The 25,287-nt window shown below is 45.3% G+C and overlaps 1 pseudogene; it reads left to right on the forward strand.

Annotated features, from left to right (window-relative positions):
• The first annotated feature begins 20,988 nt into the window (after positions 1-20,988).
• On the forward strand, positions 20,989-24,946 carry LOC138764581 (zinc finger protein 420-like; annotated as a pseudogene).
• The last annotated feature ends 341 nt before the right edge of the window (positions 24,947-25,287 follow it).

Raw genomic sequence — 25,287 nt, forward strand, 5'->3', positions numbered from 1 at the left:
TAAGTCTGTCAGCACACATCACGTCTGACAGGGGTGCCCAATTCGCGTCAAGCCCTGTGGTCAGCAATGGCGACCCTGCTTGTAACCAAGTTACACCACACAACTGCTTATCACCCATAATCCACTGGACTTACCACCATAATCAACTGAGTTGATGAATCGCTGTGTGTACTCTTGGGCATACAAACAGCACCCAAGGATGATATAAGTGCCTCATCAGCAGAGTTGGTCCACAGCGTGCCCCTGATGGTTCCAGGAGAATTTGTATCAGACTCACGAGGACAGGAGGTGATGCCTGCAGCAGTCCTAAGCGAGCTCCGTGAGAAGCTCAATTCTTTAGCTCCCATACCAACATCTCAACACGGTCAAGCCAAGTCCTATAAACCCCAGAAATTACAGGACTGTAAGTATGTTTTCGTACAGAAAGGAGCACACCCTGCACCATTCCAGCATCCGTATGAGGGTCTTTTTGAGACACTATGATACAATGGTTCAACGTACATTTTGGACGTCAGAGGTAAAAAGGAAGCTTTTGCAACTGACCACTTCAAACCTGCCCATATAGATCTTGTCGGACTAGTCATGGTTCAGGCACCTTGGTGAAAAGAAAGGTCACCCACCCAAACAAAAAATAAAACGACTTTGGGGTCCGCATGGGATTGCTGGTTCTGAGGGGGGGTGGTCATGCAGCGACCCACTTACTAACAAGCGAACTGGCTCCCAAAATAGTAGACGTGCTGTAGAAAATGCAGGAATCTGCATCCAACAAAGGCTGATGTCATCATTGTTATCACTTCTTGTCCATGTGACAGAAGCAGTGATGTATACATGCCCAGCATGCAAGCCTGGAGGTGTCAGTCTTGCATTAGACTGCACAGCATGTACATTGACTTCCTAGCATACACAACCACTCGACAACGTGTGCAGTGATTCCACGACGTGTACACCGACGTCTACTGTAGCTCAGTATAGAATACTTCACAACATAGCTATAAATTAAAAAAAATGTCCTCAGCAAAAGGTGTGTAGCTCAAATTTTTCCTTTGTTTAAAAAAACCTCTAAAAGTAACCCTGGAAATTATAGGCCAGTGAGCCTGACGTCAGTAGTAGATAAATTATTGGAAGGTGTTCCAAGAGATCAGATATACAATTACTTGGATCGTCAGAACAGGGATGACGTCAAAGGGAGGCATCAACAGGCATTGCCCCAAAAACAAGGTGCTGCCTCCACCCCTCCTGCATCACCGACGTCTAGGTTGATGCATGCTAGTGACACTCCATTTGCTCCTGGCCGTTGCCGGCTAGCACCCCCCCCCCCTCATTGCTGTACAACCCCTCCTCTAACATGTTAATGCCCCCCCATAACACGTTCTGGGGCCGATCCTGAGTCAGAAAGTGATTAGGGAGAATCAACATGCCTCTGTGCATGGTAGGTCATGTTTAACTAATCATTTTGAGTTTTTCGATGAAGTTACCTGGAAAGTTGATGAAGGAAAGGCTGTGGATGTTGTCTACATGGACTTTAGATCAAGGTCCCACATGGGAGATACAGAAGTTAGGAATTCATGGTGAAGTAGTGAACTGGATTTGACAATGGCAGGATGGGAGAAGCCAGAGAGTAGTGGTGGATGATTGCTTCTCAGACTGGAGGCCTGTGACTTGTGATGTGTCTCAGGGACCATTGTTGTTTGTCATCTATATCAATGATCTGAATGATAATGTGGCAAATTGGATCAGCAAGTTTGCAGATGACACTATGATTGGAGGCACTGTGGACAGTGAAGAAAGTTTTCAAAGCTTGCACAGGGATCTGGATCAGTCGGAAAAATGGCAGATGGAATTTAATGCAGACAAGTGTGAGATGTTGAATTTTGGAAGGACAAACCAAGAAAGGACATACACAGTAAATGGTAGGGCACTGAGGAGTACGGGAACACAGGATTCTGGGAATTCAGATACATAATTCCCTGAAAGTGGCATCACAGTGAATAGGATTGTAAAGAGAGCTTTTGGCATATTGGCCTTCATCAATCAAAGTATTGAGTAGAGGAATTGGGATGTTATGGTAAAGTTGTATAAGATATTGGTGAGGCCAAATTTGGAATATTGTGTGCAATTTTGGTCACCTAACACTATCAATAAGATGGATAGAGTGCAGAGAAGATTTACTTGGATGTTGCCCGGACTTCAGGAATTGAGTTACAGGGAAAGGTTAAATAGGTTAGGACTTTATTCCCTGGATCATGGAAGAATGAGGAAAGATTTGATAGAGGTATTTGGATAGGTATATGGATGGGAGAGGACTACGGGCGAGGGCTACGGACTAGATGCAGGTCAGTGGGACTGGACAAAAAAAATGATTTGGCACATATTAGAAGGGCCGAAGGGGCCTGTTTCTGTGCTGTAATGTTCTCTGGTTCTGTGGCTCCATCTGTCCAGGTGCCTCTGAAATTTTGTGACTGTTCCTGCCTCCACCACCTCCTCTGGCAGCTCATTCCAGACACCAGCTCCTGTGTGTGTGAAACATTTACACCTCAGATCCCTTTTAAACCTCCTCCCTCTCACCCTCAACCCATTCCCTCCAGTATTACACATTCCTACCATGGGACACAGACCCTGTCCAATCACCCTATCTGTGTCTGATCTAATGTTCTGTCACCCTCTCATGTCACCCCTCAGCCTCCTTCACTCGAGGGAAACCAGGAAACAGCTGATCCAATCTCTCCTTGTAACTCCAACCCTCCGATCTTGGCACCATCTTGTGAATCTTTCCTGCACAAGGCCCAGTTTAATCACATCCTTCCTGCAGTGCGACAACCAGAACTGCACATCACATTAGCAACTTGTCCAAGTGGATCATCACTTCCCAACTTCTGCACTCAATGCCTCGGCTGATGGAGGCAAGCATGTATCCACCTTCTTCCCCACCCTATCTACCTGTGTCCCCACTATCAGAGAACTGTGTAATTGTAGCCCAAGGTCTCTCTGCTCCACAACACTCCTGCCCTGGTTTCACTTCCCAAAATGCATCACATCGCATTTGTCCAAGTTAAATTTCATCTGCCATTCCTTTGTCCACTTTCCCAGTTGATCTCTCTCCTGTTGTAACTGGAGACAAATTTCTTCACCATCCACTCGACCACACGTTGTGACGTCCTCCACAAACTTACTGATCCTGTGTAATGGAGGATTTAGACCAGCTTATGCAAGAAGGGATGCAGTTGCATCAGAAGACATAATCTAAATTCCACCATGAGGCCCAGGGATGCAGTTGAATAGGAAGACATTATGTAAATTTATACTATGGGGCCCAGGGATGCATATGAATCAGTAGACATTATCCAACTTCCACCATGAGGCCAAGAGATGCAGTTGTCTTTTGTTGGTCGCAGACTGTCAGGAGACCTTGAAGATAATTAAATCATTTGTTCAAAGAGATAAGATCCGAAGTAAACAACTTTTGCGTAATATAAGCCATGGTCCCACTGCTGAAGTTTGAGACTCTGGAGGAGTCACGTGATGGAGTAGTGGCCGGTCGGGGAACTCCAGCCCTCTCCGGAAAAGTTTAAAAAAAAACAGAGAAAATGCAAAGGCACAAAATTAAAATAAAGTGAAAGTAAAGGTGAGAAGAAAATGGCAACGAAGAAAGAAAAGTCAAAAGCAACAGGAAGAAGAGAAGAAGAAAAGACATCGGAAGAAGAAGGTGAACGCCTTACCTGTCTGAGGAGAGAGAAGCCCGCTCCCTCAGGTCAGTCAAAGTCCCGAGCCCGGGACTACAAAAATGGCTCGCGGAGCCAAGCAAAAGTGCGCAACCACGCATGAGCGAGGAGTCGCGCATGCGAGGATGCGCAAGACAAAAAAAACACTGACGGGGGGGGGACCAGCTGAGGAGTTGATCTCCACAGCTGAGAATAACAGCCACACCACAACAAGAGGAAAACACAGAAAATAACGAGAGCAAGAAAGAAGAGAGTAAAAGGAAATCAAAGAAACAACAGATGAGAGGAAGAAGAAGAAGAACACAGAGAAATGGACAAAGAAGGGAAGGGCAAGTACATGGATTTTTTTTTAAAGAATACATGGAATCAATAAAAGAATGGCAATCACAAGAATTTAGTGAAATAAAAAGGAGAATAAAAAGTACAGAAGAAAAAATGAATAGATTAGAGTTGGTCATGTCAGATATAGGAAAAAGAGTGGACAAGGTGGAAGAACGAGAAACAGCCATAGAAATGGAAGTAGATGACTTAAAAAAGAAATTAGAAGAACCTAATAAAAAAGTTAAAGAGACACAAGAGCTGTTAGCACAGAAGATAGATATAATGGAAAATTATAATAGAAGAAATAATATAAAGATAGTGGGCCTTAAGGAAGATGAAGAAGGCAAGAATATGAGAGAATTTATAAAAGATTGGATCTCCACGGACCTAGGAAGACCAGAATTACAGGAAGAAATGGAAATAGAAAGGGCACACAGAATATTAGCCCCTAAACCACAACCACAACAAAAACCAAGATCCATTTTAGTAAAATTCCTAAGATATACAACAAGAGAAAATATATTGGAGAAAGCAATGAAGAAAATAAGAGAAGACAAAAAGCCACTGGAATACAAAGGTCAAAAAAAATTTTTCTATCCAGACATTAATTTTGAACTCCTGAAGAAGAGAAAGGAGTTCAATACAGCAAAAATGATCTTATGGAAAAAAGGATATAAATTTATGTTAAAGTACCCAGCGGTACTTAAAATAGTTATTCCAGGGCAGCAGAACAGATTATTCTTGGATCTGGAGGAAGCACGAAAATTTGCAGAACAACTACAAAACAGACAGAGATATGAAGACATGTAACGAGAACAAAAATGACTACGAACTGTATGTATGTGTGTATATGGGTATATATATTATATGTGTGTGTGTGTGTGTGTGTGTGTGTGTGTATGTATATATGTGTGTACATGTGTGTATGTGTATTTAAAAGAAAATATATAGAGTATAGATAAGAATTAATAAGGGAAAGAAAGGGAAGAGAGGAAGTAAGGAGGGAATTAAGAGAGTGACCTTTGTTGTATATGAAAATTAAAATCTTTTCTGGGGGGCTGGGTGAGGAGGAGTTACGGTCACTGCGAAATCAGTTGACGCTTGCAAGTGAATTCGCAAATCCAAATGGAGAGGGGAGATGTGGTTGCCCGACAAGGGATAAAGTGCAACTCAGGAAGGGGAGGGGATAGTGGGGTTAAAGAAATTTTAGATAGGAGAAGAAGGGAAATGTTTGATGTTTTAGAAATGTTGTCTTATAAAGTGTTCAAAAAAAGAAAGCAGAAATGGATAAGAAGGAAAGGTGATGATAAGGAAACGGAAAGGAAAGATAAACAAAGTATGAAATGGCTATGTTGAACTATATGACTTTAAATATTAATGGAATACATAACCAAATCAAAAGGAAGAAACTGCTAAATTTACTGAAAAAAGAAAAAATTGATATAGCATTCGTGCAAGAAACACACTTAACTGAAGTGGAGCACAAGAAATTAAAGAGAGATTGGAGAGGACATGTAACAGCAGCGTCATATAATTCAAAAGCTAGAGGAATAGCTATATTAATCAGTAAAAATGTACCAATTAAAATAGAAGAGGAAATAATAGATCCAGCAGGGAGATATGTTATGATAAAATGTCAGATATATTTGGAGTTTTGGAATTTACTCAATGTATATTCACCTAACGAAGAAGATCAAAAATTTATGCAAGCTATTTTTTTGAAGATAGCAGACACGCAAGGGAACATACTAATAGGAGGGGATTTCAACCTTAATTTGGATTCAAACATGGATAAAACTGGGAAAAAAATTAACAGAAAGAACAAAGTAACCAAATTTATAATTAAATCGATGCAAGAAATGCAACTTTTGGATATATGGAAGAAACAACACCCAAAGGAAAAGGAATATTCATATTATTGGGTAGACATAAAACATACTCAAGAATAGACCTATTCCTGTTATCAGCTCGCATGCAAGACAGAGTTAGGAAAGCAGAATATAAAGCTAGAATATTATCGGACCACTCACCCCTGATATTGACAATAGAGTTAGAGGACATCCCTCCGAGAATGTAAACTAAGAGAATGGTATTGGCATCATGGAAAAAAGACAAACAAATCACATATAATCCAACGGAGATTAATGAAAACTTCAGAGAATTCTACGAACAATTATACCAAACTGAAAACGAAGGGAAAGAAGGCAAAATAGATGAATTTTTAACTAAAATTGAACTACCAAAATTACAAACAAGTGGAACAAAATAAATTAACAGAACCATTTGAAATAGCAGAAATACAAGGGATAATAAAAAAAACTACCAAATAATAAAACACCAGGAGAGGATGGATTCCCAATAGAATTCTATAAAACATTTAAAGATTTATTAATTCCTCCCCTCCTGGAAGTAATCAACCAGATTGATAAAACACAAAGCTGACCAAATTCATGCAAAACAGCAATAATTACAGTAATACCAAAGACAGGGAAAGATCCACTCGCACCAGCGTCATATAGACCAATATCTTTACTTAACACAGATTATAAGATAATAGCTAAACTATTAGCAAACAGATTAGCCAACTATGTACCAAAAATAGTAAATCTAGACCAAACTGGATTTATTAAAAAAAGACGAACAACAGACAATATTTGTAAATTTATTAACTTAATTCATGCAGTAGAAGGAAATAAAGCTCCAACAGTAGCGGTTGCTTTAGACGCAGAGAAGGCCTTTGACAGAGTAGAATGGAATTATTTATTCAAAGTACTACAAAAATTCAGCTTACCAGAGAAATATATTATTTGGATTAAAGCATTATATAAGGGGCCATTGGCAAAAGTGACAGTAAATGGATATATATCAAAACAATTTAACTTAAGCAGATCAACAAGGCAGGGATGCCCACTATCGCCCTTATTGTTCGCGTTAGCCATAGAACCACTAGCAGAACTGATAAGAACAGAAAATAAAATAAAAGGGATAAAAATAAAAGACAAGGAATATAAAATCAGTTTATTTGCAGATGACGTTATAGTATACTTAACAGAACCAGAAATATCAATAAAAGAATTACATAAGAAATTGAAGGAATATGGAGAAGTGTCGGGATACAAGATTAACAAAAATAAAAGTGAAGCAATGCCAATGAATAATGCAGATTTCTCAAAATTTTAGAAAGAATCACCATTCAGATGGCAAATGCAAGCAATGCGATACCTAAGTATACAAATAAATAAAATCCTCGGCCATCTATATAAACTCAATTATTATCTACTAATGAAAAAATTACAGGTTGACTTAGAACATTGGAAAGACTTACCACTAACACTAATAGGAAGGATAAACTGTATTAAAATGAACATTTTCCCAAGGATACAATATCTATTTCAGGCATTGCCAATACACTTGACAGAGAAATTCTTCAAGGAGTTAAAGAAAATAATAAGGAAATTTTTATGGAAAGGGAGGAAACCGAGGATCTTTCTTTGGCTTGGCTTCGCGGACGAAGATTTATGGAGGGGGTAAAAAGTCCACGTCAGCTGCAGGCTCGTTTGTGGCTGACCAGTCCGATGCGGGACAGGCAGACACGATTGCAGCGGTTGCAAGGGAAAATTGGTTGGTTGGGGTTGGGTGTTGGGTTTTTCCTCCTTTGCCTTTTGTCAGTGAGGTGGGCTCTGCGGTCTTCTTCAAAGGAGGCTGCTGCCCGCCAAACTGTGAGGCGCCAAGATGCACGGTTTGAGGCGTTATCAGCCCACTGGCGGTGGTCAATGTGGCAGGCACCAAGAGATTTCTTTAGGCAGTCCTTGTACCTTTTCTTTGGTGCACCTCTGTCACGGTGGCCAGTGGAGAGCTCGCCATATAATACGATCTTGGGAAGGCGATGGTCCTCCATTCTGGAGACGTGACCCATCCAGCGCAGCTGGATCTTCAGCAGCGTGGACTCGATGCTGTCGACCTCTGCCATCTCGAGTACCTCGACGTTAGGGGTGTGAGCGCTCCAATGGATGTTGAGGATGGAGCGGAGACAACGCTGGTGGAAGCGTTCTAGGAGCCGTAGGTGGTGCCGGTAGAGGACCCATGATTCGGAGCCGAACAGGAGTGTGGGTATGACAACGGCTCTGTATACGCTTATCTTTGTGAGGTTTTTCAGTTGGTTGTTTTTCCAGACTCTTTTGTGTAGTCTTCCAAAGGCGCTATTTGCCTTGGCGAGTCTGTTGTCTATCGAGGATAGCACTAGATAAATTAACAGAATGGTATAAACAAGGAGGCTTACAACTGCCAAACTTTAAAAATTATTATAGAGCCACACAATTAAGATACCTATCAGATTTTTATCAAACAAGGGAAAAGCCAGATTGGACTAGATTAGAACTAGATAAAATAGGGGAGAAGATACCCAAACATATATTATATAAATGGGATGAAAAATTGGTACAAAGTAGGAATTCTCCAGTATTACATCATCTGCTCAATATTTGGAAGAAGATTCATGTAGAAAGGAATAAAACAAATTACCAAGTACCAAAACTAATACTGATGCAAAATCAGCTAATCCCTTTTACAATAGATAACCTTTCCTTTAGAGAACAGGAGAAAAAAGGGATCAAAAGAATAGAAAATTGCTTTTCGGGAAATAAATTATTATCCTTTGAACAAATGAAGGATAAATATAATATAACTCACGATACAGTGTTGGCATACTACCAACTGAAATCCTACTTGAAGGACAAATTGGGAAGCAGTCTGAGGTTACCAGAGGGAAGTAATTTTGAATATGTGATTACAGACACAATGATAATCAAAAAAATTATAACAAACATGTATATTAAACTACAAGAAAAGGAGAATGAGGAAACAAATGGCAAAACTAAACAAAAATGGGAACAAGATCTAAACATAAAGATAAAGAAGGAAACATGGGAGAAGTTATGCTCAGGAACTATGAGAAATACAATAAATACGAGGTTACGTATGATACAATATAACTGGATACACAGGCTATATATTACACCTCAAAAGTTAAATAAATGGGACCCAACAGTATCTGACAGATGTTTTCGCTGTAAAAAGGAAATGGGAACAACAATTCATGCAATCTGGACATGTGAGAAAGTGAAAAAATTTTGGGAAGATCTAAACCAGATATTAAATAAAATCACAAAAAGCAATATACCAAAAAACCCAGAGATCTTCCTCCTAATTAACATAAAAAACAAAGAATTTGGACTTGATTTGGATGGTGCACAAAAAAGATTTGTTATGATAGCCCTAGCTGTAGCAAAAAAATGTATTATGTCAGCCTGGAAATTAGAAGATAATTTGAGAATACAACAATGGTATATAGAAATGAATAAATGTATTCCACTAGAAAAAATAACATATAATTTAAGAAATAATATTACAATATTTGAACAAATATGGGAGCCATACATGAAACATAATAGAGAAAATCTATCGGGGACATCTACCACCTAAAATGACAGAAGGAGAAGAGAATGAAAAGAACTGACTCAGTGGAATTTCTTGTTTATTTTTATTGAGTGACAACATTGTTTGACGGGTTTAATGTATCTTAGATTCTGAACTTTAAATGAATGGGAGGGGAGGTAGGGAGGGTGGGAGGGGAAGAGGCGGGGGAGAAAACGACACTGTATATATTTGAAAAGGAAAATGTATGTATCTTGATCAATGTGGTTTATAGTGTGAAAAATAAAAAATTTTTTAAAAAAGTTTGTGACTCTCCAAGAAGTGGCAACATCTCTCACCAAGAAGAAGAACTTCAAGATTCCAAACCGATGTCCCAGTCTGGGGAGGTGGAGAAGCTGCTACCGGCGCCCAGACAACCTACTACAAGTGTGCAGTTGTCGCCTCGCTTTGGCAGTGGGACCAATCCAGGCATTGATAAGTATAATTGGGAAGGGCTTGCATATTGTAGTGTGAATTCAGCTTTAGATTTAGGAATAAAGACTTGTATAAACTGAACTGCTCTCGGTGTGTGTGTCTATTTTCTTTCGGTAGCTTGAACACTGTGACCAATCTAAAACGAACAAAGTGTGAGGTACAAGTCTGCCACCCACATTCTCATGGAAATCATTAATATATCTGACAAGCAACAGAGGACCCAGCACCCATCCCTGCAGCACCCCACTGGTCACAGGCTTCATTCTGAAAAGATGCAGGGATGCAAAACAGGATCACAGATGGTGGAGAAAAGGTTTGAGAGGATTACAGGACTGGGGGAGGTTACAGAGAATGAGGAGGCAAGGGCCAAAGAGGGGTCTGAACACAGGAATGCTAAATCTGAGGCAGGGGCTGGGGAAGTGAAGAACTAACAGGAAAATCAGGAATGATAAAAGACGACGAGGTTGCTTTGGCAGACAATAAGAAGGAAAATCTTCAGGGTTTCTACATTGTATTAAAAGCATAAGTATAGTTAAGGACAAAATTGGTCCCTTTGAAGATCTGAGTGGTCAGCCATACATGAAGCCAGAAGAGATGCCATCTCAACTGTTTTTCATTGCATCAGTATTTACTCAGGACCTGGCACAGAGACTTGGGGTGTAAGGAAATCAAGCAATGAAGTTATGGAACTAAAACAGATTAAAGAGGAGGAGGTACTTGCATTCTTAAAAGTAAATGTGGGTGGATAAAACCCAAGGCTTGACAAGAAGATAATCCCTCCCACCTTGAGGGACGTTATTGCCATGGGTGAGGTGCCAGATGATTGGAGGGTAACTCATATTGTTCTGTTGTTTTAAAAAGGCTCCAATAGTAACCCAGGAAATTATAGGCCAGTGAGCCTGACATCAGTAGAAGATAAATTACTGGAAGGTGTTCTAAGAGATCTGATACACAGGTATGTGGATGGCCAGGGACTGATTAGGGGTAGTCCACATGGCTTTGTTCATAGTAGGTCATGTTTAACCAATCTTATAGAGTTTTTCAAAGAGATTACCAAGAATGTTGAAGGAAAGGCTGTGGATGTTGTTAATATGGACTTTAATAAGGCCTTAGACAAAGTCCTACATGGGAGGTTAGTCAGGAGGGTTCAGATGCTCAATATTCAAGGTAAGGTAGTAAACTGCATTCAACATTGGCAATACGGGAGAAGTCAGAGAGTAATAGTGGATGATTGCTTCTCAGACTGGAGGCCTGTGACAAGTGGTGTATCTCAGGGATGGATCAGTGCTGGGACCATTGTTGTTTGTCATCTCTATCAGTAAGCTGGATGATAATGTGGTAAACATGATCAGCAGGTTTGCAGATGACACAATGATTGGAGGCATTTTGGAAAGCTACTAAGGATTTCAAAACTTGCAGGGGGAACTGCACCAGCTGGAAAAATGGGCCATAAAATGGCAGATAGATTTAAGGGAGACAAGTGCAGTTTGAAATTACTAAATGGTAGGGCACTGAGGAGTGTGGGAAAATCGATGTTGCTGGAAGCTCAGGAACTGAGTGACAGGGGAAAGTTAAACAGGTTGGGACTATTCCCTGGAGTGTAGAGGAATGAGGGGAGATTTGATAGAGGCATACAAGATTTTGAAGGAAATAGACAGAGTAAATGCAAGTATGCTTTCTCCACTGAGGTGAGGTGATACAAACCAGAGGACATGGTTAAAGGGAAAAGTTTAGGGGGAACATTAGGGGGAATTCAGACCGAGCTGCCAGTTGAAGTGATGAATGTGGGCTTAAGAAAAATGTGCGTGGACAGGAATGGAATGGAGGGTTTTGGACTGAGTACAGGTCAGTGAAACTGGGCTGATTATAGTTTGACATTGACTATACGAGCCAAACATCCAATTTTCTGTGCTGTATGTTCTATGGTTCTAATATATTTACGGAACCATAATTTATAGGATTTTAAATTTGGAATGCTCAAAACTCCTCTGCACAACAACATATTTTGTGACATATGTTCATGACAATAAACCTGATTCTGACAGAAACTCACTGTTCACTGCCCACCAGACAGGAAGAGAAGAGACTGGGGTCCACAATGGATGAACAGTCAGCTCCACAAATCAAGTCACAGACCCACATGAGAATGGCAGAGAGCAAAGACCAGCTCGTTTGATCCAATCACCGCCTTCTCCATCTCCACATTCAATCTGCAAACCACAAGAGAAGCGATCAGATCACCTCTCATTCTTTCTCATCTCCAGCAAGTACAGACTGACCCCACCTCAGTTCAGGCCTTCAGCTCAGGCACCAATTTTCAGACTAAGAAGAAACATTGCAGATGCTGGACACCCAAATTAAAGATAGAAACTTCTGGAAATCTTCAGTCTCTCAGGCAGTGTTTGTGGAGAGAGAAATAAGAGCAAGAGTAGGCCATGTGGCCCGTCGAGCCTCCTCCACTATTCAACAAGATCACGGCTGATCTGATGATCGGCTCATCTGCATCAACCTGCCTTTTTCCCCATGTCCCTTAATTCCACTAGTCCAGTCAAAGTCCAAAATTCCGGATTTCAAGGAAACTCTTGAGTGAAATCCGGACCATTCGAGAATCCTGATTTCTTGAAAACATTTGGCTTTCGCGTGCGTACATGGGTGAGTGCCATAGAAGCTGAGCGGCAGCTCCCGGGACCTCCCGACAGATGCCAATAGGAGCTTTCCGGGCCCTTTAGAGGTGGAATCTGCCCCCGAGGAAGCGAAGTGCTCATTGGAACCGGGAACAAGGGGGATAAATAAAGAAGGGAAACGGGAGTGTGGGATAAAACTGGCCCGAAATGGGGAGAATAGACGGTCAGAGTTAATGTTGAGGGTTTTCACAGGAAAACGGTGCCGAAAGTGAGCGGTGAAGCTGCGCTCAGTGAGTGTCGGGCGGGCGGGCTCTGGGCTCAGTGATGGACAATAAGGAGAGAGCAGATTGAGAAAGAGGGTTTAGCATCATCCTGCTCAAACGTTGGTTCGGACACAGCTGGAGATGTTGGTGATGGAATCCGATTTCCGCGCTCCCTCCCTCCCTCCGTCCATCATGTTCCCGCGGCTTCAGTGGACGAGGCTCCCTTTCAAACGGACCCGCGTCTCCTCTCCCCGATCCGGTTGAGCTTCCTGTCGCCCTACCTTCCGCACAGCGACAGCAGCGCCTGGGCCCGAGGGGAGCATTAATCTCCAGTGTGGAAGCAATAAATGGGAACCTTTCCAACAGCCCTAACTCCACATTGGATGAGAACTCAGATCAATGATGGATCTTCACTCACATGGTTCCAATTCTGTTCGATGAGGAAGCTCATGTTCACCAAGTCCAGGCAGATGACGGAGCTCTGCCCCTTTAAGGAAGACGGGAACAGGGACGTCATCACTTAGGACGGCAGGATGACGCGGGGCTGCAGCCCATTGAGGTCCTTCCGAGACGTGCGCAGTCGCGTCCACCTGACAAGCGGAGTGTTTCAATGGAGGGCTCCTTCGGTCCCGGCCTTTGTACCAGCCTCCAGGAGACTCCATCGGGCTGAGCACACGCTGTGGGACCTGGGGCAGGATAGCACTGATTTATCCCTTGGTCACATCCTTTCGTCCCCACAGCGATGAACCCGTTTCAGTGCTCCGACTGCGGCAAGAAGTTTCAAAGGTCGAGTGAGTTAACGAAACACCAGCGGGTCCACACCAGGGAGAGACCTGCCCTGAGTGCGGGAAGGGCTTCACCGACACCTCCAGCCTGAAGAACTACCAGCAGGTCCACACGGAAAAAACTGTTCACTTGCCCCAAGTATGGCAAGGAATTTGACAGGTCTCGCAACCTCCAGTCGCGCCAGCGGGTCTACATCGGGGAACAGCCGTTCGTCTTCTTCGAATGCAGCAAGAACTTCACTCAGATCTCCAACATGTGGATCCACCAGAAGATTCACGTCAGCGACAGGCCGAGTGCGGGAAGGGCTTCATCCACTCTTCCCATTTGCTGACCCACTTGGGTGCCCCTAGTGCGGAAAAGAGTTTATCGGGTCCTCCATCCTTCTCAGCCTCTCCACTGTGGAGAGGCCGTTCACCTGCTCAGAGTGCAGTAAGGGATTCAGCCAGCGATCAAACTTGGTAACCCACCTGAAGATTCGCAGCAAAGATGGGCCATTCATCTGCCCCTTGTCCCCCCAGTTGCTGACCATCAACAGGTCCACTCCAGGGAGAGGCCATTCACCAGCTCAGAGTGCGGAAAGTACTTCACCCAGTCAGACAACCTGGTGAAACACTAGAGAGTTCACACAAAGTTTGCAGAGTGTGGAATATTTAAAAATCACTCTCAAACACCAGGAGAGACTGGAATCTTGTGGTTATTGAGGTAACAAATTAAAACAGGTCTTGGTTTAGTTGTCAATTTGCAATTTTTGTTTTCAGGTTCAAGTTTATTGTCACATGTACAAAGGTACAGTGAGATATTTTGCTTTGCAGCAGTCCAGCTGGGCATCCCGTAAATAGTCCAGCAAATAAGTCACAGTGCAGGAGTGCAGAGTTCCAGGGACGGATCAGTGGGTACAAGGCAAAAGCAGTATTATTTTACAAGTGTGAGGATCATTCAAGAGTCTGATAAAGCGAGGAAGGAATTGTTCTTGAATATGGTGGTGTGTGATCTCCCACTGAGGAATCTTCTCCATTGGGAAGAGGGAGTGTGTCCTGGGAGAGGTGAGTCTTTTAATTTGTTGGTTGCTTTTCCAAGGCAGCAGGAAGTGGAGGTGGAATGGATTCTCTCCGTCAATGATAATGACTCTGATAAAATACTTTTTAAAAATTAACAATACAGCCTGGTTGAAGACTCTCTGGCCCATGAAACACGTGCCACCCAATTAACCTACCAATCACAGGGGGAATGTACGGATTCCTTACAGACAGGACTGGATTCGAACCTGGGTCGTTGGTGCTGTAATAGTGTTTCATTACCAAGCTACCCAGTTACAGAAATTGAATTTTATTTCCGTGGTCTATATCAAATAAAGCAGCTGCGTTTGAAAACTGTCTCATCCCCTTGTTCTCTACATTGAGTGTATTACAGAGGTACAAAGACAAGGCCATTCAGTCCATCTGGGGCCACACTGGGAGCATCCTGGTCTCTCTCCTCCTGTCAGTGTTTATGCTCCATACCAGTCCCCACCCACCTCAACTTGTTTCAGTTTCTTTCTCCTCTCTGTGTTCACTGAGCTAGCGGCAATCCAAAGCACAATCCAGTCCTCATCGAGGGCTCAGTCATGGAGAGGGTCACAGGAACTTCAAATTCCTGGGTGTCAACATCTCTGAGGGTCTGTCCTGGAGCCTCCATATTGATGCCATCATGAAGAAGACTTGCCAGCGGAGATGCTTTGTGAGGAGTTTGAGGAGATTCGGTTTGTCACTGAAGAGTCTTGAACACTTCTACAGGTGAACTGTGGAGAACATTCTGGCTGGTTCATCACTGTCTGGTACAGAGATGCCAATGCTCAGGACAAGAAAAAACTGCAGAGGTTTGTTTTAAAAATATTTTTAATCACGAGATTATAATAATAAGTGATCCAATGAGATGATATGAACAGTTCCACATAATTAATAAAACAATCATCACATCAAAACCGAAAGTAAATTGTAAAGCATTTATGATTCACAATCCAAATCAATTTTTTTTTTAAAAAAGAGAAACTAATAAAAAAGGGAAAAGAGATAGAAGGAAAGAATTATGAAAGGAAACCAAAATGAACTGATGTCATAAAATGAATGGATTGGAGACACTCTGGCTGTTGGAAGCTCTTTTCAAGGGTTTTGACAGAGTGCACAGAAAGGTCACTCCTGGATTTTATCTAAGACAACATCTTGACCAAGGAGAAGAACTGTTGTTTGCTGAAGTGGGGGTTTTGCAAGTGAAAGAGTCACATTGTCTTTCTGGCAGTTTCAGTTGAAAAGAGAGAGGGAGAGAAAACAGGTCCTCTCAGCTAGTATGTGTGACACTGAAAAAGAGACTGAACAGTCACAGCTGAAACAAGCCAGGAAGAGCTGGTTGGAAACAGAAAGTTCCAGAGCAGTGGATGGCTGGAAGTACTATCTGTGTGATGTTTCTCTTGGAATAAGAGGAACAGAATAGAACTCTGTGGTGGTAGCCTGAAGAAAGAGATTACCATATGGAAAACCCTGATGGGGCAAGTTTCATCACCGAGACCTTGAGGTGATTAATGGTGATGCCTCAGTTGTGGAAATCCTGGAACAACAAATCTCTCTCTGCAAACTCTACAAGAACCTTCCTGAGCAATTTACCTTTCAAGCAGCAAAGCCTGGTGAACTTTACACGTTAAATTCTGTCCACAGTATAAGAAATGGCTGCATCCAGAAAACTTGGAAGAAGTGGAAATTGAACTGTGAACCAAAGAACTTTCCTTAAATTTACACACACATTACATACATGTGCACTTAGAATTAGAAGGGGTTTAATTTGGGTTAGTTAAGTATAGAGATAAGTTAAAGTTTGATTCTGTTTTCATGTTTAAAGTTGATTTTTTTTTAATTGAAAAACTATTTGTCGTGGTGAATGTCTATTGCTGCTGGATTTTGGGGTCCTTTGGGCTCGTAACATTTTATGGGGGATTGTTCAGTCGATTGAACACGAGTTTTGTGGGTTACTACTCAATTGGTTGCTTTTTCAAGCTAACTGAAAGCTTGAGTGTGAAAAACAGCAGGAATGGATGTTGATTTTTTTTCCGAACCATCACTTGCAGAACTGAAGAGCAAGAGAAAAGAGGAACTGATGGTTATTTCTAAGGCATTAAAACTGACTGAAGTTAAACATTGGATGAGTTGTGAATAAAACAGATCACTTCATCTGCATATCATCCTGAAACTCAGGGAACTTTGGAAAGATTTCATTCCTCTCTTAAAAATATGATGAAGATTTGTTGTTTGAAGAATGGGAAAGATTGGGATGAAGGTATTCATTTATTGTTGTTTGCAGCAAGGGAGGCTGTGCAGGAGTCATTAGGTTTCAGTCCTTTTGAAATTTTTTTTGGTCATCAGGTTAGAGGGCCCTTGATGTTGATAAAAGAATACCATGTGGCCCACGGCCCACAAACTAGAGTGGAGCCCCCCCACAAATGGTCTTCCAGTGTCATCCACAGCTCACAACCTGATGCAAAGCTCAGGGAATTGTCTCAGTGGGGGGGAAAAAAAGATCAAGTTGGTCCACATGGTGAGCTTTATACTGCTGCTCCCTTCTCCCCTTCCCAATCACGTCTCAGCTTTTTTTTCTTCTTCCCACCTACCTGTGTCCACCTATGGCCTTTCTCCTGTTAGCATGAGCTCCTCCCTCTTTTTTATTCAGGTGACTGTCTGCTTTTTGCTCAAACCTCGATGAAGGGCCCAGGCCCAAAACGTGAGTTACCCTATAGATGTTGGGTGACCTGCTGAGTTTCTCCAGTATCGCACTGCAGACCCAGCGTCTGCAGACTTCCCCTATTTAACTTTGCACAGAAGGAGATGGGCATGTGGAATGATGGGTGATCTTAGAAGACATATTTGGGAATATGAATTGGAATGGTGTACCAGGGATGTGGGCTAAATAGGGGCAGCACGAACAAGCTGGGCCAAAGGGCCTGTTTCCTGGCTGTACAACTTTGTGACTCATCAAGGCTGATCAGCGATCCATCTCTGAATGCCCAGTCACACCCCATATCCCTTGGTTTGGAAAACATTAATTCACTTGAATTTTCAAATGACAATTTATGTAACAGCCATTCCCACTTGTGATAAAGGCTTCCAGACTCTTACCCACCCTCAGGTACTGCCCCCCAAATGCCCAGGCTCCCTAATTGTAACCCCAGCCCCCCTCCATCACCAGAATAGGGAGAGGAGGGAGAAGCTATCAGTTGCCTTACAGTCAATGGGACTGGAAAGAATAATAGTTCAGCACAGGATAGATGAGCCAAATGCCCTATTTCTGTTGTTCAACAGCAGAAAGACTATTTAAATAATCTTAACTCAAGCCCATGTTCAACAGAAAACACAGCAGATGTTCAAGGTCCAGGTCATTTATTTGGCACGTGCCAAGTACATTACAGTACAGAACGGTTATAGGAGCTGTTAAGATCAGCTGGATGTGGACTGAAGGTGGGCATGGTCTAATCCTGGTTAGAATGATGGGGGCATGGGGTCAGATAAGCAACAGAATCTGGCTCACTTGGAGACCTGCTGGTGCTTGAACAGGCTGGCTGAATGGGTGAAGCCTTATCGCAGCTGAAGGACCTCTCGCTGGTGTGGACCCGCTGGTGCGACCTCAGGTTGGAAGAATGGGTGAAGCCCTTCCCGCACTCGGAGCAGATGAATGGCCTCTCCCCAGTGTGGAGCCGTTGGTGGGTCAGCAGGTTGAACATCTTGGTGAAGCTCTTGCCACACTCAGGGCAGGTGAACGGTCTCTCCCCGGTGTGGACCCGCTCATGCCTCCGCAGGTCGCAGGTCTGGGTGAAGCCTTTCCCACACTCAGAGCAGACAAATGGCCTCTCCCCAGTATGGAGCAGCTGATGGGTCAGCAGGTGGGAGGACTGAGTGAAGCCCTTCCTGCACTCGGGGCAGATGAATGGCCTGTCGCTGTTGTGAATCTTCTGGTGGCTCAGAAAGTTTGATCGACAGTTGAAATTCTTGCCGCACTCGGGGCAGATGAACGGCTTTTCCCCAGTATGGACCCGCTGGTGGGTCAGCAGGTTAGAGGTTGTGGCGAAGCCCTTGCCACACTCAGGGCACATAAACGGCCTCTCCCTGGTGTAGTCCTGGCGGTGTGTCTCAAGGTGGGAACTGTTAGCGAAGCACTTCCCACACTCTGGGCAGGTGAAAGGCTTTTCCCCGATGTGGACCCGCTGGTGGGTCCGCAAGTTGGAGGACCTGACGAACCCCTTCCCACACTCGCGGCAGATGAACGGCCTCTCCCCGGTGTGGACCCGCTGGTGTTTCTGCAGGTCGGAGGACTGGGTGAAGCCCTTGCCGCACTCGGGACAGATGAACGGCCTCTCCCCGGTGTGGACCATCTGGTGCCTCTGCAGGTGGGAGGTCTGGATGAAGTTCTTGCCGCACTCGGGGCAGGTGAACGGCCTCTCCCCGGTGTGGACCCGCTGGTGTATCAGCAGGCTGGAGGTCTGGGTGAAGCCCTTGCCACACTTGGGGCAGGTGAAGGGCCTCTCCCCGGTGTGGACCCGCTGGTGTATCAGCAGGCTGGAAGTCTGGGTGAAGCCCTTGCCGCACTCAGGGCAGGTGAAGGGCCTCTCCCCCGTGTGGACCCGCTGGTGTCTCTTTAACTCACTCGACCGGTTAAAGTTCATTCCGCAGTCGGAGCATAGAAATGGGCTCATCGCTGTGAGGACCAGAGGGTGTGACCAGGGTATAAATCAATGCAGTCCTGTCCCCGGGAGCACAGCTCGATGCAGGCTAGGACTAGGGCCGGGACCCAGGAAGAAACGTCCTCCAGCCGGGCGTTGCGAGCCCTCCGTTCCGAGGCCCAGCGCTGAATCACCTTCGATCCCCGACAAACCCCCGGGAGGGAGGGGGGAGAACAATTGTTAAACACCAAGATGACGTCACGGGAAATGTTCTCGGCTGATAGCCCCGCCCTCTGGGCTGATTGACAGGTACAGCGTCCAACAGCGTGCGGGCCGGTGTCAATCAGAGTAACAGCGGTCACTGGATCCTGAAGCGAACGCAGAGAAGCAAATAGACGGAAGTGCTGGGGGAAACTCACACACCGTCCATAGGGAGTGAAGGGAACCAACGTTCTCTCTCTTTCCCTCCTCCATCCCCATCCACAGCCCCTTCCCTTCCTGGTCTCTGTCCTCGCCGCATCACTTCTCAGCTTCTTTCTCCTCTCCCCTCCCCACCTGGATCCACCTGTTACCTCTGTACGTTTTACCCGTGTTCTTATCAGAGTGGGACTTCGTTTATCTCAGGCCAATGCGCTGAGTTCACAATGATGGGCGATGAGAAACCGCGGTGCAAGTTCCAGGGGAATAAAGGGAAAAGGTGCGTGGAAATACTTGCAAACAGAGGTGGAAAATAGAGGGAGGGGAGGGAGGAAATCAAGTCATTAGGAAAGGTTAATGTGGGACTCCTGGAGCCCGAGACACATCGAAAATAATTTGGGTCCAAATCAATATATCGAGATGGTTTCCCGCAAGAAGTGAGCGACCACCTGCCGAAAGCGGTTGCCCTGCGCTCTCGCCGGCTATGAAGAGTGTGAGAGATGAGTAAAACTAATATGAAAGCTAGTATGGTTATGTGTGTAATGAATAAAGCCAGTATGAATAGGAGATAGATAATAGAATGTAGGAAGTAAAGTTAGTCTGAATAAGATAAGGGTCTTCTAGCCTTAGAGAGAGTCAGCAAGTTCTGCATATGTAATTAGTAAAGCTTTAGACAGAATTAGCAAGTTCTGCATATAAGAGTTGGGCGAGCCCCAGTATGTGTGTGTATTCTAAATGTTCTTTGTTCTCAATTTTTGTCTCGAGCAAATTCTGTGAAGGTACTTGACACAATTTCTCCGCTGATTGACTGAGTAATGAACCATTCGCTGTTCAGAATTGAGATGCAACAATCTTGATGCTGCCGAATCAGCATTTATTTTCTGACCACTTTTGAATTAAAATGAGAACGTCAAATTCTGTGACTTTAACAGGAACATTTTGGCAGCAAATCCGGCGAATTTGGACGGGGTGGGAAAGGACCAACAACAACATTGTTAAAGAAACGCGGGAATCGGCGCCGGGAAATGGAGATGCTGTGCGGAAGATGAGGCGACAGGGAGCTCAACCGGATCGGGGAGAGGAGACGCGGGTCCGTTTGAAAGGGAGCCTCGTCCACTGAAGCCGCGGGAACATGATGGAGGGAGGGAGCGCGGAAATCGGATTCCATCGCCAACATCTCCAGCTGTGTCCGAACCAACGTTTGAGCAGGATGATGCTAAACCCTCTTTCTCAATCTGCTCTCTCCTTATTGTCCATCACTGAGCCCAGAGCCCGCCCGCCCGATACTCACTGAGCGCAGCTTCACCGCTCACTTTCGGCACCGTTTGCCTGTGAAAACCCTCAACATGGAACTCTGACCGTCTATTTCCCCATTTCGGACCAGTTTTATCCCACACTTCTGTTTCCCTTCTTTATTTATCCCCCTTGTTCCAGGATCCAATGAACACTTCGCTTGCCCTGGAATATCGTCCAGCTGGAACAGGCTCCGGCAAGACCATGTGCGCATGCGGAAATATAGCCCGGGCGCTGCCACACCTTTGATTGATTGTTCCCTCCGCCCCTCCTCCCGGGCCGCGGCCACCCCCGTTGCGTGACCCGGCCAAGGCGTGAACGCGCTGACGTGACAGGGCCCGCGACCGATCGTGAACGCCGTTCCCTCAGCAACGGGCAGGTCCACGGATGAGGCCGCGGCCTGGGCTGGAGCGGGAGGGGATCAGCCGGGGGGTCCCGAGCTCATTCCGGACTGGCCCTTGTTGGAGCCGCGCTGCCCTGAGGTGGAGCCGAAGACGCCGGTAAAGGAGGGCGAGCTGCACCAAGGTTCGGCTGGGGCCTCGACCCCCAATGATCGGGCTGGTGAGGGGAGGGAAGGGAAGGGAAGGGAGTGGGTTGAGGGCACGCACCGCGCTTCCTGTCACTCGGGGAGGGGGAGAATCAGGGAGGTGTCGCTGACAACGTCGTAGGCAGCGAATACGTACGGCTGCAGCCCCGGTCACACCAATGGGTGGGGGAGCAGTCGGACTGACGGGGGAGAGCGGACAGGGGGCAGACAGGGTCCCACATGGGAGGGGTAGGGACAGGCTCCCCACCACAGGGCGGGCCGGGCTCCCTGGCTCAGCTTGATGGGGGAGGGGCAGGAGGCCCCTGTCACTGTTCCTGGCGGGCGCTTGTCGGGACCGAAGGCGATTCAGCACGGCTCTCGGAACAGAGGGCTCCCATGGATCCGGGGTTTGCAACGCCTGTCAAAAGGACGTTATTCCCCGGGTCCCAGCCTAGGTGTTGATTTAAACTGCGGCCCAGCTCTCTGGGATCCTCCATCTAACTGCATTGATTTATCCCCTGGTCACACCCTCAGGTTCCCACAGCGATGAACCCGTTTCTGTGCTCCATCTGCGGGGAGAACTTTAAAAGGTCAAGTGAGTTGAGGAAACACCGGCAGGTCCACACCAGGAAGAGGCCCTTCACCTGCCCCGAGTGTAAGAAGGCATTCACCAAGTTGTCCAGCCTTGAGTTACACCGGCGGGTCCATACTGGGGAGAGACCCTTCACCTGCCCTGAGTGCAGCAAGAGCTTCACCCAGTCCTCCAGCCTGCTGAGACACCAGCGGGTCCACACAGGGGAAAGGCCCTTCACCTGCCCTGAATGCGGCAAGCAGTTTGCTGAGATCACCAACCTGTTGACCCACAGGCGGGTCCACACTGGGGAGAGGCCCTTCTCCTGCCCTGAGTGTAAGAAGGCCTTCACCAGGTTGTCCAGCCTTGAAACACACTGGAGGGTCCACACAGGGGAGAGGCCCTTCACTTGCCCCCAGTGCAACAAGGGGTTCGCCCAGATCACCAACCTGCTGACCCACCAGCGGGTCCACACTGGGGAAAAGCCATTCGTCTGCCCTGAGTGTGAGAAGGCCTTTACCACATTGTCCAGCCTTGAGATACACCGGCGTGTCCACACCGGGGAGAGGCCCTTCACCTGCCCCGAGTGCGGCAAGGGCTTCATCCAGATCTCTGGCCTGCGGATGCACCAGCGGGTCCACACCGGGGAAAAGCCGTTCTCCTGCCCCAAGTGTGAGAAGACCTTCACCAACAGTTCCAACCTTGCAGTACACCAGCATGTCCACACTGCTGAGAGACCCTTTACCTGCCCCAAGTGCAGCAAAGGCTTCATCCTCCTCTCCAGCCTGCAGAAGCACCAGCGGGTCCACACTGGGGAAAAGCCATTCACCTGTCCCGAGTGCGGCAAGGGGTTCACCAGGTCCTCTAATCTGCGGATTCACCAGCGGGTCCACACTGGGGAGAGGCCCTTCACCTGTCCTGAGTGCAGCAAGGGCTTCACCCAGATCTCCAGCCTCCAGAGGCATGAGCGGAGCCACACTGGGGAAAAGCCATTTGCCTGCCTCGAGTGCGAGAATGCCTTCACCAGGTTTTCCACTCTTGAGACACACCGACGGATGCACAAGGGGGAGATGCCCTTCACCTGCTTTGAATGCGGTGAAAGGTTCAGTGAGTCCAGCAAGTTGAGGAGACACCAGCGGGTCCACAGCGGCAAGAGGCCCTTCACCTGCCCCAAGTGCAAGAAGGGCTTTATCCAGTCATATGAGCTGTTGGCCCACCAGCGGGTGCACTGCGGGAGAGGCTGTTCATCCACTCTGAGTGCGGAAAGGGCTTCATCCATTCCTCTCAGTTGCTGACCCACCAGCGGATACACTCAGGGGAGAGGCCATTAATTTTCTCCGATGCTGGAAGGGGTTCGCCCAGTCCTCCCACTTGCTGACCTACCACCAAGTACACCCTGGGGAGAGGCTGTTCGTTTTCACCAAGTGTGGAAAGGGGTTTGTCCAGTCCTCCAACATGCTGACCCACCAACAGTTCCACACCATTCACCTGCTTCAAGTGTGGGAAGGATTTCACCCAGTGCTCCAGCCTGCTGAAACATATAAAGTTTGTAGAATGTGGAATATTGAAACATCACTCAGACTTTCGACTGGTGATCACATGGGGTAGGTGGCAGCTGTTAGGTGCTCTTTCCAACTTTCAAACATTTCTCACTCAATCATCTTTAATCTTTAACGAAATCTATCCCCTTCAATATATAATATAATTGATTACCACTACCAGAGGAGCTAAAGGATCAAAAAAGGTAAGGAAGATACGGCACCTCTGACCGCAGACTCTGTCTCAGATGTGTTGAAAAAACATTCACAGGAGATGACATGAGAAATAACCACAATGGTGAAAGGTCAATGGGAGATTAATTCTAAGCTTGAGAAGGTTTTAGCAATTGAAGATCATTTGGAAACTGTGGAAGATGGTTTGAAGTCTGTTAATGATCGTAGAGATGATGGGTCTCCAAAGTGGTCAATGAGACCACCCAGAGGGTCGATTTAAATTAGTGCTTCCACATCACACACCCCCCACACCTCCATCCAGCACAGAGGCTTACCTGCCAGGAACCTTCGTGCGCCGCTCTTACCCTTCCCCTCAATGGGTATGCGCCAGCCAGACACGGCCTGTGGACCCTGAAATGCTGCATTTAACAAGTAAATGCGCTTTCTGTAAAGGGTTTACACCCCCAAACAGAGGACAAATTAGCATCTGGCTTGAGGTGGTGTCGAATGGAGGACAGAGGGCTTAAAGCCGGACTGTCCAGCCTAAAACTGGACGTTTGGCCATCCTGTCCACCCCCATAGTGTCCCTGCCCTTATTGTGAAGTAATGCTGCCACCAACTAAAGTTAGCCTGGAAGATGGTTGATTTGTAGAGCAGGAGCAGACACCAAATCATTCAGATCATGGGCTGAAAAAAAGACACTGAAAAAGGCCAGTTAACTGACTTCTCAAATCTACTCATTGACATATTTGGAAGAGAATTTTTTTGCTATTAAGCCTGAGCTCGCCAGTCTCTCATTCCCAAGCCAACCTCAGAACATTGTTCATGTTCGGTAATTCTTGGTTTTCATTATTTCCAAGAAAAGGATTGTGAAACTTGTCCGATCAGAAATTTGAATGATGAGAGTCAACAAATGAGATTTATGGAAGATTTTTGCCATGAAGTTTCGGAGGTGTGGAAGATTACAGAGAGGTTATGATTGAGCTGTATAAGAAAGGATTTAGACCCATTTGTTGTATCCAGTTTGCCTGCAGATCACCTTGAAAGATGGCCACAAAAAATTTTAAATTTGGTGGATGACCCTTGCAAAGTTTTGGTTAATTCTATTACAACTGCAAGTTTAATGTTAATAGTTTGTGTCTGAAGTTTTTTCTATCTTGAAGGAGGGTCATTTTTTTGAGTGGGGGAAGTCTGACCGCTCGTTTCTTGTGTCACTTGAATGGTTAAATGATTTAATAATGACATGTTTTTTTTTAAATTTTTTAAATTTTAACTTTGTTTAGTTATATTTTGTTTATCTTTAATATTAAATATTTAATAGATTGTATTAATCTTATTTTATTAATGTTAACACAGCAAGTAGGTTTGCGTGGTTCGTTTATTCTAGGACCGTGGGGAATATGCGGTCAGCATTGAAATATCGGATATGCACTTCATCTAGTTTAGGTGGGGAAACATTTTATAATAAGTA

Source organism: Narcine bancroftii, chromosome 5 (genome assembly GCF_036971445.1).
Source record: "Narcine bancroftii isolate sNarBan1 chromosome 5, sNarBan1.hap1, whole genome shotgun sequence".
NCBI classification, from domain to species: Eukaryota; Metazoa; Chordata; class Chondrichthyes; order Torpediniformes; family Narcinidae; genus Narcine; species Narcine bancroftii.